The following is a 13,252-nucleotide window of genomic DNA, read 5'->3' on the forward strand; positions in this document are numbered from 1 at the left end:
GAGTTTGCCTTCTTGCCTTTTCCACCACTTGGATCATACATAAAAGCACAGCAAGGAGCTGATTCTGCTATTGGTCTTTTAGGGGTATCTCCCACTTTGCCCAGGTCTCCAGCAGGTGTTGGTCCTGTTCCCAGAGGGCAGTCACAGCATGAGCCTGGCTCCTGCTCAAACAACAGGTCACATTCCCTGTGCCCACATCTGCTTTACATCTCCTCAGCTGGGATTATCTGCAATTCTGAAAAGCGCATCCATTTAGAACAGGAAGCCCAGACAACTGAAAGACCAACTTTCCTTTCCTCCTGAGCTGGTAGAAAAAAGTGATGGGTGAACAGTGGAAGTGGGAACAGCCTTCTCACTCCCCTCCCCAGGGACCCATCCCCAGCCCAGTGGCTACACTGGCAGTGGCATCGCTCCCCCAGCTTTAACTCTCTATGTGCCTCAGACACACAGAGTGTCTTTCCTTGACCACGTCTGCAGCCCCAGCAGCAGGAGGAAGGTACCAGATGCCCAAGGACTGCAATTAGAAGCTTGACTACTCCTTTCACACCCAGATGGTGCAAAATGAACCCGACAACACGATTACAGGCACTGCATCGCATCCCTGCTGCCAGCACCTGCTGCCCAGAATTAAATCCCTCATTATCACCCCCAAGATCCAGAAGCTCAAGGGAGGCACAGAACACGAGAATATTCAGACCTTATGCCTTCAAAACAACAGCAACAAAAAATATTTTGCTTTAACATGTTTGTAAATGAAAAACAGCCATCTCTGTGCTTCTTTGTTTAATATCAGATTACTTACCTGGGGCGGGCTGGGAAAGCAACACCTACTTCCCAAGCCTCTCCAAGGAAACCGGCCAGATTTGATGCCACAGGTTCAGTTGCTTTGCTGTGGGTCAATCCCTTCCAAGGAGAACGTGCTCACCCCATCGGTGGAGTGTGGAAAAGGACAGGCTGGCTGTGGATTAGTGTTCCCAGTCGGCAGCTGCGAGGCACCATCCCCGGGCACTGAGGTCCAGCTGCATCCCCACGGATTATGCTCAGCTCACTGAGCCACACTGCCCCACGGACACTTAGGAGATGTCTGTCTGTCTGTCTGTCTGTCTGTCTGGGGTGCCACAGCAGCCTGTGGGTGGGCAGCTGGCTGCTCGGTGGCAGGGTTGTAAAGCTCCCAGCTCTGTCCTCTCTCCCGTGCAACTGGCATAGCTGGCAAAAAACACTCTCTGCTCTTTTCCCCTCCCCAGCTCCCTCCCCTCCAAACTGCTGCCAGGCTGCTTCAGTGGCCGTAGTGCTTGCACGTCAGTGACAAAAAAAGCACAGGAATGATGATTTTCAAAAGCCAAAGGACAGTCCAGGAAACATCAAACATCACAGCTACTGAAAGGCTAAGCGATAGACTCTCCTAAATTCATGCAAAGGGTTAAAGCCAGCAGCTTCCTTGCTGAGGGAAGAGAAAAAAGCCAAAACTATGAAAGATTTAGGAGCTATGAGCTAATCAATTTTAAGAAGTTCCCTGTGCTAAATGGCAAAGATGACATGCCAGAGCACAGGTCATTCTCAATGCAATCACTAAGTTAAATTAGTATTTGAATAAAAGAATGCTTATATAGCTAACACAAAGTTTCCATGTGTGCTGAGGCACAAGATGAAAGGGGAAAGAAAGAAGAAGGGAACCACAGTTTTCTGCAAGGGATCCCAAATTCTCTTTTTTAGTTTATCACCAGAAAATATGCTGAATAGAATCACAAAATAGAATTATGCTGAATAGAATCATAGAATAACAGAATTTCCTGAGTTGGAAGGGATCCACAAAGATCACTGAGTCCAACTCCTGGCTCTGCACAAGATGGCCCCAAAAATCCCACCATGTGCCTGAGAGCATTGTCCAAATACTCCTTGAACTCTGGCAGGCTTGGGGCTGTGACCACTGCCCTGGGGAGCCTATGGTCCAAGAAAAAAAATCTCAGCATCTCGTAGCTTTATTTTATTCAACATAAACAATGGAATAAAATTAATCTAAATTATTTTGGAATACCCCAATATTAAGATATGGAACTTGACCATTTTGTTATGGGAGAGTAGATAAAAGCTACTAATTCATAATAATAGTCTTTCTAAGAAAATTTCCTACATCTAATTACTGCTCATCTCTTCTTTGCTTGACTCTCACAGCAAAATGGGTTCCTTTTTTATTAGTACATAACAGTATAAAATCTATAAAGTGCTCTTTTTCTTGTCCAGCCTTTTTGCAAAGCAGTTTGTCATACATAAAATATGACGTAAACACTAAAATCGTATTCACTTTAGAATAACAGCATTATTCAGCAGAGTGGATTATTGCATTAGAAAGAGTGGGTTTCCTGGAACTCATTTATCATTTACTGCAGGATGCTGATATATCTGCCATTTCTTTCAGCTGACTTTAAAAGGGTTTGTCCAAGACATGCAGCACTGCTTCCCTTTCAGTGACTTTTCTTTAGTTTCATCATGGATCCAGTATAAACTATTCAGGAAAAATATGTATTTTGCTAAAGGGAGGACACTGCCTCTCACCCCTTCCTGCCCCAAAAGACAATTAAAAATCAGTCAAAGGTGTAATTGTGAAAGCCAGCAGAAGCTTCATCTGGAAAACAGTAAAGCCCCCCACCAGGTCGAGAACAATGTCCTTTTGATTCACACTTTTCTTCTTTCCTTTACAACATCATCAATACTATTTTTGGAGTTAGGTTTTATACCAACCAACATTTTGAACTGGGCATCTACATAGACTTTGAGTCTCGGGGAGGAGGGGTGGGAGTGGATTTTACTGTTTTCATTACATATTTTATTGTGGCAAGTACAATCATTCAGTTTTCATACGGATAGTTGCAGATTCATCACCCTAAGTATCACCACTGTCTGGGACATCTGAAAACATTTTCTGAGCTGTTTTTTTTCTTTTTTTTTTTTTCCCCACTTGTTGCTAGTAATTACTTCAACAATGACTATTTAGCAGCCTCCCAGGGAGCATCTGCATGACAGTTGCTCATCAGGCTTCCCACCACAACCAGAGCAGACTGACTGATGTCACTGCTCCGCTGCAGGTGGCCGCCTGCAGCCGGACCGACAGCCAGCCCTGCTTGGTGACCAACGCGCACAGACAGCGACAGCTTCCCCAGCTGCTTTGTCCAGTCCACCTCCACTGCTGGCTGCACTCAGTGTAAATCCTCAGCTGCCTGGCAGTTCTCAGGCTATGCCGTGGTACCATCAAAACCAGCCTCCAGAGCTGCACCTGCCAGGCAGAATGCTCTTGGAGAGAGGCACGGGCACAAGGAGACCAGTGATGAAGATCAGAGGCAGTTTCAAGTCATTGCTCAGACATAACTAATCTTGTACAAGAACAATTGTTTTACCTCTCTGCCGTGTAGCCTGACCTCCCTTATGCAACACACAAGTTATATACTTACCACTTTCTATATAACACGATTTGGGGGCTTTATTTGACTTATCTCATTGAAGTTCCACAGCTTTGCTACTCCCCACTCTTTCAGCACCTGCATACACACATGTCAAAACCACTCAGTACAAGCAAGCTCAACTCCCAGAAAGCCCTGTCAGTTGAGCACTATTTACATGACAAAACAATATCTATTGTTTGATAGGGGACAGTGCCAGTGTGCAAACACACATGCATGACATATCTGCTCCCATTTGCATAAAACCAGTTAGGAGATCTTTCCAGCTGACTGCTGTTTAACAGAAGTGCCAGAGCCTAACCTTGGGAACGAAGCAGACACATGGCTGTGCTCATGGGAGAGTGGGATTTTATGTTACTGTCACACACAGTGGGGCTTCTGGAAGGGAGAACTGTCCCTCACTGTCACCTTCTGTGCAGGACCCAATTAAATTGACTGCAAGAACTCACTGTGAGCAGAAAGTGCCATAACCCTTTCCACAACCAACTCCCTCTCCTTCTCTGCTGTTCTTCCTTTTCTGATCCCAAAGCATGTCCTCTGCTGCAAGGGTTCAGATTATGTTCAGCATGGACAGTATCTGTCATTCAGTTTGGGGACCCTGCTGCTGCCATGGCAGAGTGCTGGTGCAGAGGTCTCCTCCTGCCCATGTATGACCTGAACCCTTTTCCTTACTAGCACAAGCAGCCCCACACCCTCCCAGACAGCATATAACAGTAACCCAGGTTAATACTGCAAAAGACACTCCAGAAAATTTCAAGAAAAAACTAATTCCTACACTTACAGATTTTTTTTTCAAGGCCAGAAAACACCACTACAGTAATCTAATGCCAACCAGCATCAAGGCACAAACTCCTATTTGAGCTCGATCCTATCTTTTATACACACTATTAAAGATGTGGAGCCAGGCAGTGATCAGGAAATGCTCTGGCTGATACAGGAGAGAAGAAAAGAACACATTTACCAGCTTCAAAATATTTTTCAGCTGGCAAAAGAGCACTGGAGATGTTCCTCCTCTTCAAGAAAAACATGAGTTAGGAGCTGCCAGCAGCGATGATGCAGCCCCTCCTGTACCCTCACAGCTGATGTCTTGGGAGAGCACTGGGAGATGTGGAGAGGTAGGTGAACCAGAGCCACCTAGCTCAGCACTGAATCATGGAGACAAAGCGAGTACATGAGATGTTTGGATATTGGCACAATATCCCTCAATTTTGCTTGCCTTCTGGCATGAGAGCAAGAGTCTGGCAGGCAGTGTGTCAATTAAAAGCTTAACAAGGCTCAAGCTGAAAGCCAGTGGATGAAATCTTAGGGATGGAGAGGCCAGGGTGGGAGAAAGATGTACTCAGACAAGCATGGATGGAAGTGCTGAATATGACCATTGCAACCCCCAGAGAGTTGTGTGCCCCTGTTATGGTGCACACCATGATCATCAAGAGATCACAATTTTTCCGGTTGCCTCCCACCACAGGGTACTGCAACAGCAAGAGGAAGCACAAATATCCAGGGATTTGGCATACCCTGGAAAACAAGCAAGTGAGAGAAACTGAACACAGCTGGGAAGCAGACGTGGAGGTCACATTTTTTTGCACAGAATCACCCCACCAGTCAGCACAGCTAGGACAGTAATTCTCATTTCCTAAACCCATGCACTGATGTCCCAGTGCTGCTGTTGAGAAACTGGCTGTAACTCCCAAGAAAAAAACATTATTGATGAGATAAATTAGCTGCATCTGATTCACACAGGGAACCACTTTAGGGAAGATCCCAAACTTGCTGAGTCTGCCAGAGGGCTCTCTCTGACCTCAGCAGACTTTGCAAAAGACGTGAAAGAACTCGGGAGCAAATTTAAATCACCTCTGAGGAGATCATAATAAGGAGAGAAAAGTGTAGGTTCAGCGACTTTATCCTATCCATGAGTTTAGGACAAAGACAGCAAAGACTTTCTGATGCAGTACACAAAGACTCCATGCTGCACACCTCCCGTGGTGCTCAGTGTTTTGGGTTACACCTGCAGCAGCAGCTGAAGGTGGCAAAGCTTTTCCTCTTGAGACCATGGGCTCAATTCTGCTTTGGTAGCCAGGTCAAGTCAGCTACCAAAACTGCTGTTTCCTGGCTGTGCAGGATCCCACATGACACCCACAGAAGGTCTCTACTCCAATTGTAGTGCAAAGATGTTCATAAATGACAAAATTATTCCAACACATATCAAAGGATGCATTTGTCAGCAGTCTCAGCAATTTGACTGGACTACCATGTGAAGGCATGTAAAGGCACAGAAACTGGGGCAATGAACAGAGATTTCAGTACTGTCAGTACTGCACCCCAGACAATTACAACATTCTCTTCCCCACAAAATAAGCTGGTTTATCAAAATCATACCTCATATTTATCTCCTATATTTGACAAACACAATGAAGCATGGAAGATCACCCTGTCCCCTTCCCTTCTTCCATTTCTTCCACTGCTTTCTTGTCTAGATAAAACACTGGAGTTTCTTTGCTACTCCCCTCTAGATAACTTATTCCAGCTATCTGCTCGTTAATCCACTGACATAGTTCTTTTGAGGCTTGGTACGCAAAACTATACAGAATATTTGCAGAGGGCTCTTGATGTGAGCAGCCCTGAAGTGCAACCTGGTTGCAAGGAGACAAATACTGAGCAGAATATGTGTGCTGAAGGAGGAAATGCCTGCTGGACTGTGAGCCTGGGGGACAGCAGCATCCTTGAGAAGAGCAGTCAGCATCTTTGAAGGGCAGCTGGGTGTCCAGAGGCATCCTGAGATACCATCCAGAAGTAGAAAACCAAGGAACTTATCATCTGAAAAGGTGAAAGAAGTGGGAAAGGTGGAAAAAAGGGAAAACATACTGAGAAAATAAGGTCCAACAACTGCCATTGGCTGTTCCAACTGCAAGAACAGGAAACAGTGGTCTGAGATGTGAGAAATCATCATCATCATCTACTGGTTCTCCCAGTCCAGCTGAAAACCAGAAATTAACAGCACCTCTTGGCTGCTGAGGTGACTGTGTTGTACACCCTCTAAAGTCTCTGTGCCATAGAAAGGACTTACTTCTTACCCAAACTGGAGCTTTATCCTCTGCTTATCTCCTGCGCTGCTTGTGGTTTTCCTACACAGGTTGAGCTCCCCGCACGAACTTTCCACAAGATCTTCTAGACAAACTCTTTGCCCCTCATTAGGGATGTCTGGCTGACTCCCAGCTTCGTGACAAGGCTCATCATTGATGTGAGACTCTGCCTGTTACTTTCCTGGTCTTCCCCTGGGAGCACTTCTGTACTACAGAATCCCTGAAACCCCCCCACGGTCCTTTAGGCCAGTTAACCCTTCAGGTCATGACGACCACACAGTTAATAATTCCCTCTGATCTCCTCTACAGATCAACTTCTGCATCCCAGAGCCCTGGAACTGGGCTTTGCCTTTCCTTGCAACTGCATCAGACAGATCAAATTCACTTCCCAGCACACTCCAAATTCTCAGATTTATTTCTGCAGCTTAAACAATAATCCTCTGCCTTGCAGGAATCAGAGATCCATTCTTACAGTGTAGTGCTTTGCCACTCAACTCAGTGGAGTTTAATCCTCTTGATTTTGGACCTAGTGAAGCTAAATCCCTGTGGATTTTTTCTCCTTTTGAAGTTCCTGCATTTCCTCCCTATTCCACCCTCCCACACTGCTTAGAGGTCCTTTCTGTCCCACCACCCCATTAGTGAATTGAGGGTTAAATGCTGTTTCTATTTTTCATAAACCGGGGTCACCAAGAAGAACACAATGGAGTGTGACGAGCCCAATGGTCCTGTTTTAACACTCATTTCTCTGCAGTTACACAAGCAGGAGGGGCAGAAGCAGTAATAACTTGCAGAACCAAAACGCACAAACATTTCAGGCAGCAACAGAAAATGTATCTACCTGGAAACCCTTTTGTATTTTATTAAAGGATTGTTACATCCCGTTTTACAACATGCCGCAGTCCCCTCAGGAATAAAGCAACTACTTTCATTAGCAGCATCCCACAATACAAAGTACCTAAATAAGTCAAATCTTTGAGAAAAACAAGTCTGGGTGATAAAAATAACTTTAAAAATAAAGCTAAAAAAATAAGGTGTTTTGGACACATTCTATGGGCTGTATGCATCACACCAGATTACATTTTTTGTTGCTTTACTTATTGTGCTAGTGACTTGAAGATATCTTCATGCTGATAGCATAGCTGATCGTGCTTTCTTGTTGGCTTGCAAGGGTGACAGTAGACAGCTGTGCAGGGATTATCTCAATGGAAAAATCTCTGGTGAGACCAGAAAGTGCACTGGTGATAGCATGATAATGAGGGATGCTTTATGAGGGAAAAGACTCTCCTTGGACACTGACAGTTCATAGTTCTCAAATAACTCACTCACCTCTTCAATCAGAGGTGTCCATCATGGAAGCTGAGGACAGTGGGACCAAAGAGCTGGAGTAATCATCTGAAGCAAGCACTATAACTTACCATGGGAAAACACTCAGATTGGAAAAGAAATACAAAAATGAACCAGTGCAGAAAGTACCAATCTCAGTAATGAACTATCTTCTGCATGGACTTCAGAAATCACATCACACTCTCGGGTCTAATTTTCTAAGCCCTAGTCAGTGATCCCACAAGACCAGCTAGTCCTCCAGCACTGAGAGCGCCTTGTTTTCCAGAAACAATGAAACACTTTGGTGCATGGAAAGCCCCTCCTTGCGCAGAGGATGGGGCTTCCTAGGGGGACAGTCTGTGACTTTATCTTGAAGAATTCAAGCTAGCTAAACTAGCCTCCTCCTCAGGGAAATCCCATTTCCATGGCATGTTTGACACTCCTCAAGCCACTGGTCCTCAAAAACGGAGCTCAACAGAGGTGCACAAGGACAGCAGAGGAGGCAAGGAACCACACACCCCAAAGAACACAGCAGTGTAACATAAATACCATAACCCAGTGCCACAGGTTCAGCCCAAGCTCTTCACAATCCCTAGTTACCCACGAGCTGGAATGTATTTCTAAAACACAAAATCCATGGCATTATTTTTATACATTTTAGACAAAAATTCGGAAAGGTCGCATTTGTTTTTTACTCACTCTTAAAGATCTACAGTTCAGTTTTTTCTGATGAACATTTTATAGCTGTGTCTTGCAAGGCAACCTCTGGAGAAGGACTATGGAGATGCCAGCTTCAGTCTTTCCAGTGTTGACAACAACAGCAAGTCTGTATACACTGCTCCTGGGTGAGGAGAAACACATCATAAATGGAGAATCACAGCAGACAGAGAAACACAGAAATTTAATACCAGTGTTTTCTGCAGTACTCAGCTGCCTGCATACACCTGGGCAAACCCAGGCGTTTCCTCCTGAGGTTTATACACCCACTTCCCATTATAAACAAGTTCCAACCACAGCTGTCCAGTTTGGCTCCCACTAACTGACCTCTGAAAATAAAATTGTGCAGCTCTCACTGCTTTGTAAGGATGAAGAAAATGCAACAGAGACCTTAATTTCTTCCCAGAAACCACGTGACAAATCAATAAAATCAGGAAAGGGACAAGTTCACAACAGTGTTCATGAATGATGGAAGTCACTTGGCCTGCATGAACTTTAGAAAGCTGAAAACTGCTAAGGATAAATAACCTGTCTTGATCTCTGAAGCAGAAATCATTGCTGAAATGCCAGTTCAGTGACTTCAATTAGAAAATGCTGTTGGAAGACCTTACCATCCCTCTTTCCTACTAATTAAAATCAACACATAATTTAGCTGCTTTTGCTATCCTTTTTCCTAATACATTCAGATAAGCAGATGTGTTTAAGTACAAAACCATACAGGCATTGGAAAAATAAGCACTAGTTATGTCTGTGACTTGACCTTTTGGTACTGTTTTACTGACTATGTTGTCAATGACAATGTCACTGACCTGTGAATATACCTTGCTGTTTCATTTTAATTGGAAATACCAATTGAAATATAAATAACCAAATAAATAAACTGTATTTAAACTACAGGTAGACTATCAACAGTCACATTCAAGATGATGTGCAAAAAGACATAACCCTAAAGTGAGAATCAAGAAATGGAACTTGGACAGACATCTGCAGAGATCATCCCTTCTTACAGCTTGGGTGAACTTATATGCTACTTCAGTTTAGGAATAAATGGTATACTCTGAAATCAGGTTCCTAAAATGTTTCAGAGGTGGTAAAAGTTCCATAGGTTATGTGCTCTTATAATTTCATGTACAAACTGGAAAAATAGAAGGTTCTTAAAAAAAAACAAACAAACAAAACCAAACAAAAACAAACCACAAACATTCATGCAAAACATAATTAAGTCTAATTGAAGATAATTTGATTAGCTGTGTCATTCTGTTCACCTCAGTAGGTTCATTGGGGACACAGCTAGTGTGATTTCACTTGGGTATCTTATCTCTTACCTGTACTCTTTGAAAACTGCATGCTAACAGAAGTCACTCCATATCAATACAAATAGTCTATCTGGCAAATAGTATCTGCGGTGTGAAATTAACGTAACATGCTCCTAATTTACACATTATTTGTTAAAGACTACTCACAATCTGAAACTCAAAGGGTCCAAAAGGTGAAATAGATCCCTGTTCTGTATTTGTGAGGAAAATCAAACAGCAGCAATTGGACAGAGTGGCAGAGAGTGCAGGAGGGATCCAGCAGCAATGCCGTGAACAGTTTAAGAGCCCAGGCATGCTACCCAATGTCCTGGATGAGATCAGAGAACAAAAGCATGGGCAGGATTTCAAGAACATCAGAGACTGCCAAGAGATGACAGCTGATGTGAGGCTGAGGAGGAAGCGCACATTGTAACCTTTGAGGAGGAAGAGGTCAGGAAAGACACTGCCCAGAATGAAATGTGCAAAGCTGGACTGGAAAAGTCACTGTACCACCAACAACTACTGACAGCACATTGAGCAGTAAGGGGGAGAAGAGAATTGCAGAAGGTATCTGGAAGAGCAAATGTAATTGGTGATGGTCTGGTCTTCTTTCATGATGGAATAGGTTCAGATGCTGCTTGCAAAACCAGAGGAATGAGACATGAGGGTGGATAATAAGAGCTGAAAAAGCAGTGAAATGGTATGAGATTGTACATGATCATCAGGGCAAGTGGAAGGGTTAGCAAAGGAGGGCAGGCAAAGAACTTCTGCCTTTGCTGAAGAATGAAAGGCTTCTAAGAAAGGAGAAGAGAGTACAAGCAATGAAAAAGCTTCTTTTGCCAGTATTCTCTTCAAAACAATTGCTGAGTTCCTACACTGAGAGAGAACTGGAGGGAGAAAAAAGGGAATCTCCCAGGGACAAGCCCATACTGTCAAAAACATCACTGGGGCTGTAGAGTAAATATTTATAATAAATTAGTACTTCTTTATAAACTGTCATATTTGCTTAGTGCATATGATTTAAGGAATACAGAGATATTTCCCAAAATGCGCTCCAGTCCATTAAGGAGGCGGTATTTCAAATTTTGTTTCGGCAGGAATAGGAAGTTTATATACTCCTCTGTTTTTATCAGTCATGCAAGTCTTTGTTTATAAAGATTATTAACAGTTTTTTCCCCCTCCCTGCAATTTTTGATGTATGCACAAATCACTTAAAGAACCAACACTGTAACTGTGCTATATAAGGGAGCCAATTTAATCGCTGGAGATCAACAACAAAACTTTAATTATCCACAGTAAGACAAGAATTCTAGTTTAAGAAAGCGTGACTCTAAAACACTAATAAAGCTGTCCTCATCTTTGAACTGCTGCTATGAGTGTTAAGCATTTCACTTTAGATTAAATATTGCATTCATTTGATGTGCAGTGCTCCTTTGTATGCTGTATGCACAGAGAAAAACACACAAAGCTGTACAAACCTGGTTTTAGCCAAACCCTCTATTTTTCATGCATATTAGGTATATTTTAGCAGCATAAATATTAGTTATTATATTGTACAAGAGCAATTGTTCCTCTCTAGAACCATCAATGAAATATGTTCATATACATCAGTTAAATGTTCATATACTTACAGTCAATTAATAAAATGCAAAGCACCTATTTCACTGCCTTTGAAATATAAATATGTTGAGCTCCACCATTCACCTGGTGTACTTGGCAAAGTATTTTAAGTGATGTTGGAAAATACAATGAGCTATAAAGCAAAGACTGACAAGGCTAGACAATGTTGATACTGATGCTGTAATTATTATCTAGGTTTTAATCTTCTAAATCCAGGGGAGACAGGTTTGGTTTAACAGTTTGTCAACAGGATAGTATCTTCAAAAATCAGCTGTTCACTGAAAGATGATGTTTTTCCTCAATACTGAGACTGAATAAGGTGGGGTACATTATTTTTCAAAATCAGTCCATCATCATCGATCAAACCCTATGTTGGTAAAGCCCACCTGGAGTCCTCTTGAAACACATGTTTTTATCTCCTAATGGTGAGAAATCTTTGGTCTGCCATGCTAGAGAAACAGAAGAAGATAAAAATTCCTGAAAAAAGGCCAGCCTTACTGAGGAATGAGTTGCAATTAAAGCCTTCCACATATTAGCCATAAAAAAACAGACACAAAATTATAGCACACACAGCAGCAATTTTTTTAAACTGAATATTGGATTGACTGCACAAACCTGTCCTAGTGAAGGGAGGCAAAAGAGAGCTGGCACTGTGCTTAATATTTGAGGAACAACACTCATAAAGGGTAGTGTGTAGCCATTCACAGACAGTGCTCATATTTTGTTATTAACCAAGTTGCTCCAAGCTCTGGATAAAAGCAGAAACAGATGTTCTGTTTCCTTTGAGACCTTCCTGCAAGTCCAGTCCAGTGGGGACATGTTTGTCTCTGGCTGCACACCCTGCAGAGCTGCACTCTGCTACCTGCCTGAGAGCCTGGGCCAAGAAAAGATGATTTGGCTGTGAAACACTGAGTAGAAAAAATGGTAGACATAGCTGGGCTGGGTTTAGCGCAGTGTACTGGATGGTGCATGTCTGAAGGGTGCTCAATAATGTGCGTTATCAGGGCATGACTGGGCTTCACTCTTAGTGCAAAAAAAGCTGGACTGGGTGATGTTGCAGCAGCCCTCAGTAATGGCAGTAAACTGAGAGCACAGTAAAAACCCCTCTCACACCAGGGCATGGCGGAGAGACCGAGTCTGTGCAGAGAGCCACAGCTCACACCTGTTTTCATGCAGCAGCATCCAGAGGGGGGAGACAGTAATTGGGTCTCTTTGTTCATTCAGTTCTTAATCTCTCTGTTGAGACTGACAACGGGGGAGACCATTAGTGTCAGCTCTGCTGGGACTTTCTGTTATTAAGGCTACTTAAGCTTTTCCAAGTAAATTGCATGTGTCAAACTAACAGCACACAGTGATGGGCAAAAAAGCCATTACACAACTGCTCTCCCTTTCTATTGATCCACCCAGGTGCAAGGGGGAAGGGAAAGACAAAACCCTGGAGACTTCAACCAATTCTCTGCAATTCCCTGCTCCTCCCACTCATTATTTTATACTATTTACAGGCAATACATTAGTCACTCCCTCCATTTCTTTCTCTTAACAGGAGGTTAACACAGAACCCACAAGTCCCTCACAAAGCTTTGCAATAGTCAACATGCTGGATACACTTTGCTGGATAACTTAAATATTGGAAAAGTTTTGATTTAGTTAAATTTCCTTCTACCGTGGATGGAGAAAGGCAAACAACTATAATGCAGGCACAGGAGCATTCCAGCTGCTTTCTTGCCCCTTCCACTGACCACAAAGGGATATTACCTCTAAT

At 43.2% G+C, this 13,252-nt stretch overlaps 1 protein-coding gene across 7 annotated transcripts in view; it reads right to left on the minus strand.

Annotated features, from left to right (window-relative positions):
* Positions 1-13,252, minus strand: part of ANKRD6 (ankyrin repeat domain 6) — an 83,580-nt gene that overhangs the window by 34,125 nt on the left and 36,203 nt on the right. For 5 of the 7 annotated variants that reach the window (XM_053939674.1, XM_053939680.1, XM_053939679.1 and 2 more), the window contains exon 3: positions 8,558-8,699. The exons of 1 other annotated variant lie outside the window; for it this stretch is intronic. The gene's annotated coding sequence lies outside the window, so the exon portion shown is untranslated. The remainder of the gene's footprint in view (positions 1-8,557; positions 8,700-13,252) is intronic. One more of the 7 variants, XM_053939676.1, reaches the window with a different exon arrangement.

Source organism: Vidua chalybeata, chromosome 3 (assembly GCF_026979565.1).
Source record: "Vidua chalybeata isolate OUT-0048 chromosome 3, bVidCha1 merged haplotype, whole genome shotgun sequence".
NCBI classification, from domain to species: domain Eukaryota; kingdom Metazoa; phylum Chordata; class Aves; order Passeriformes; family Viduidae; genus Vidua; species Vidua chalybeata.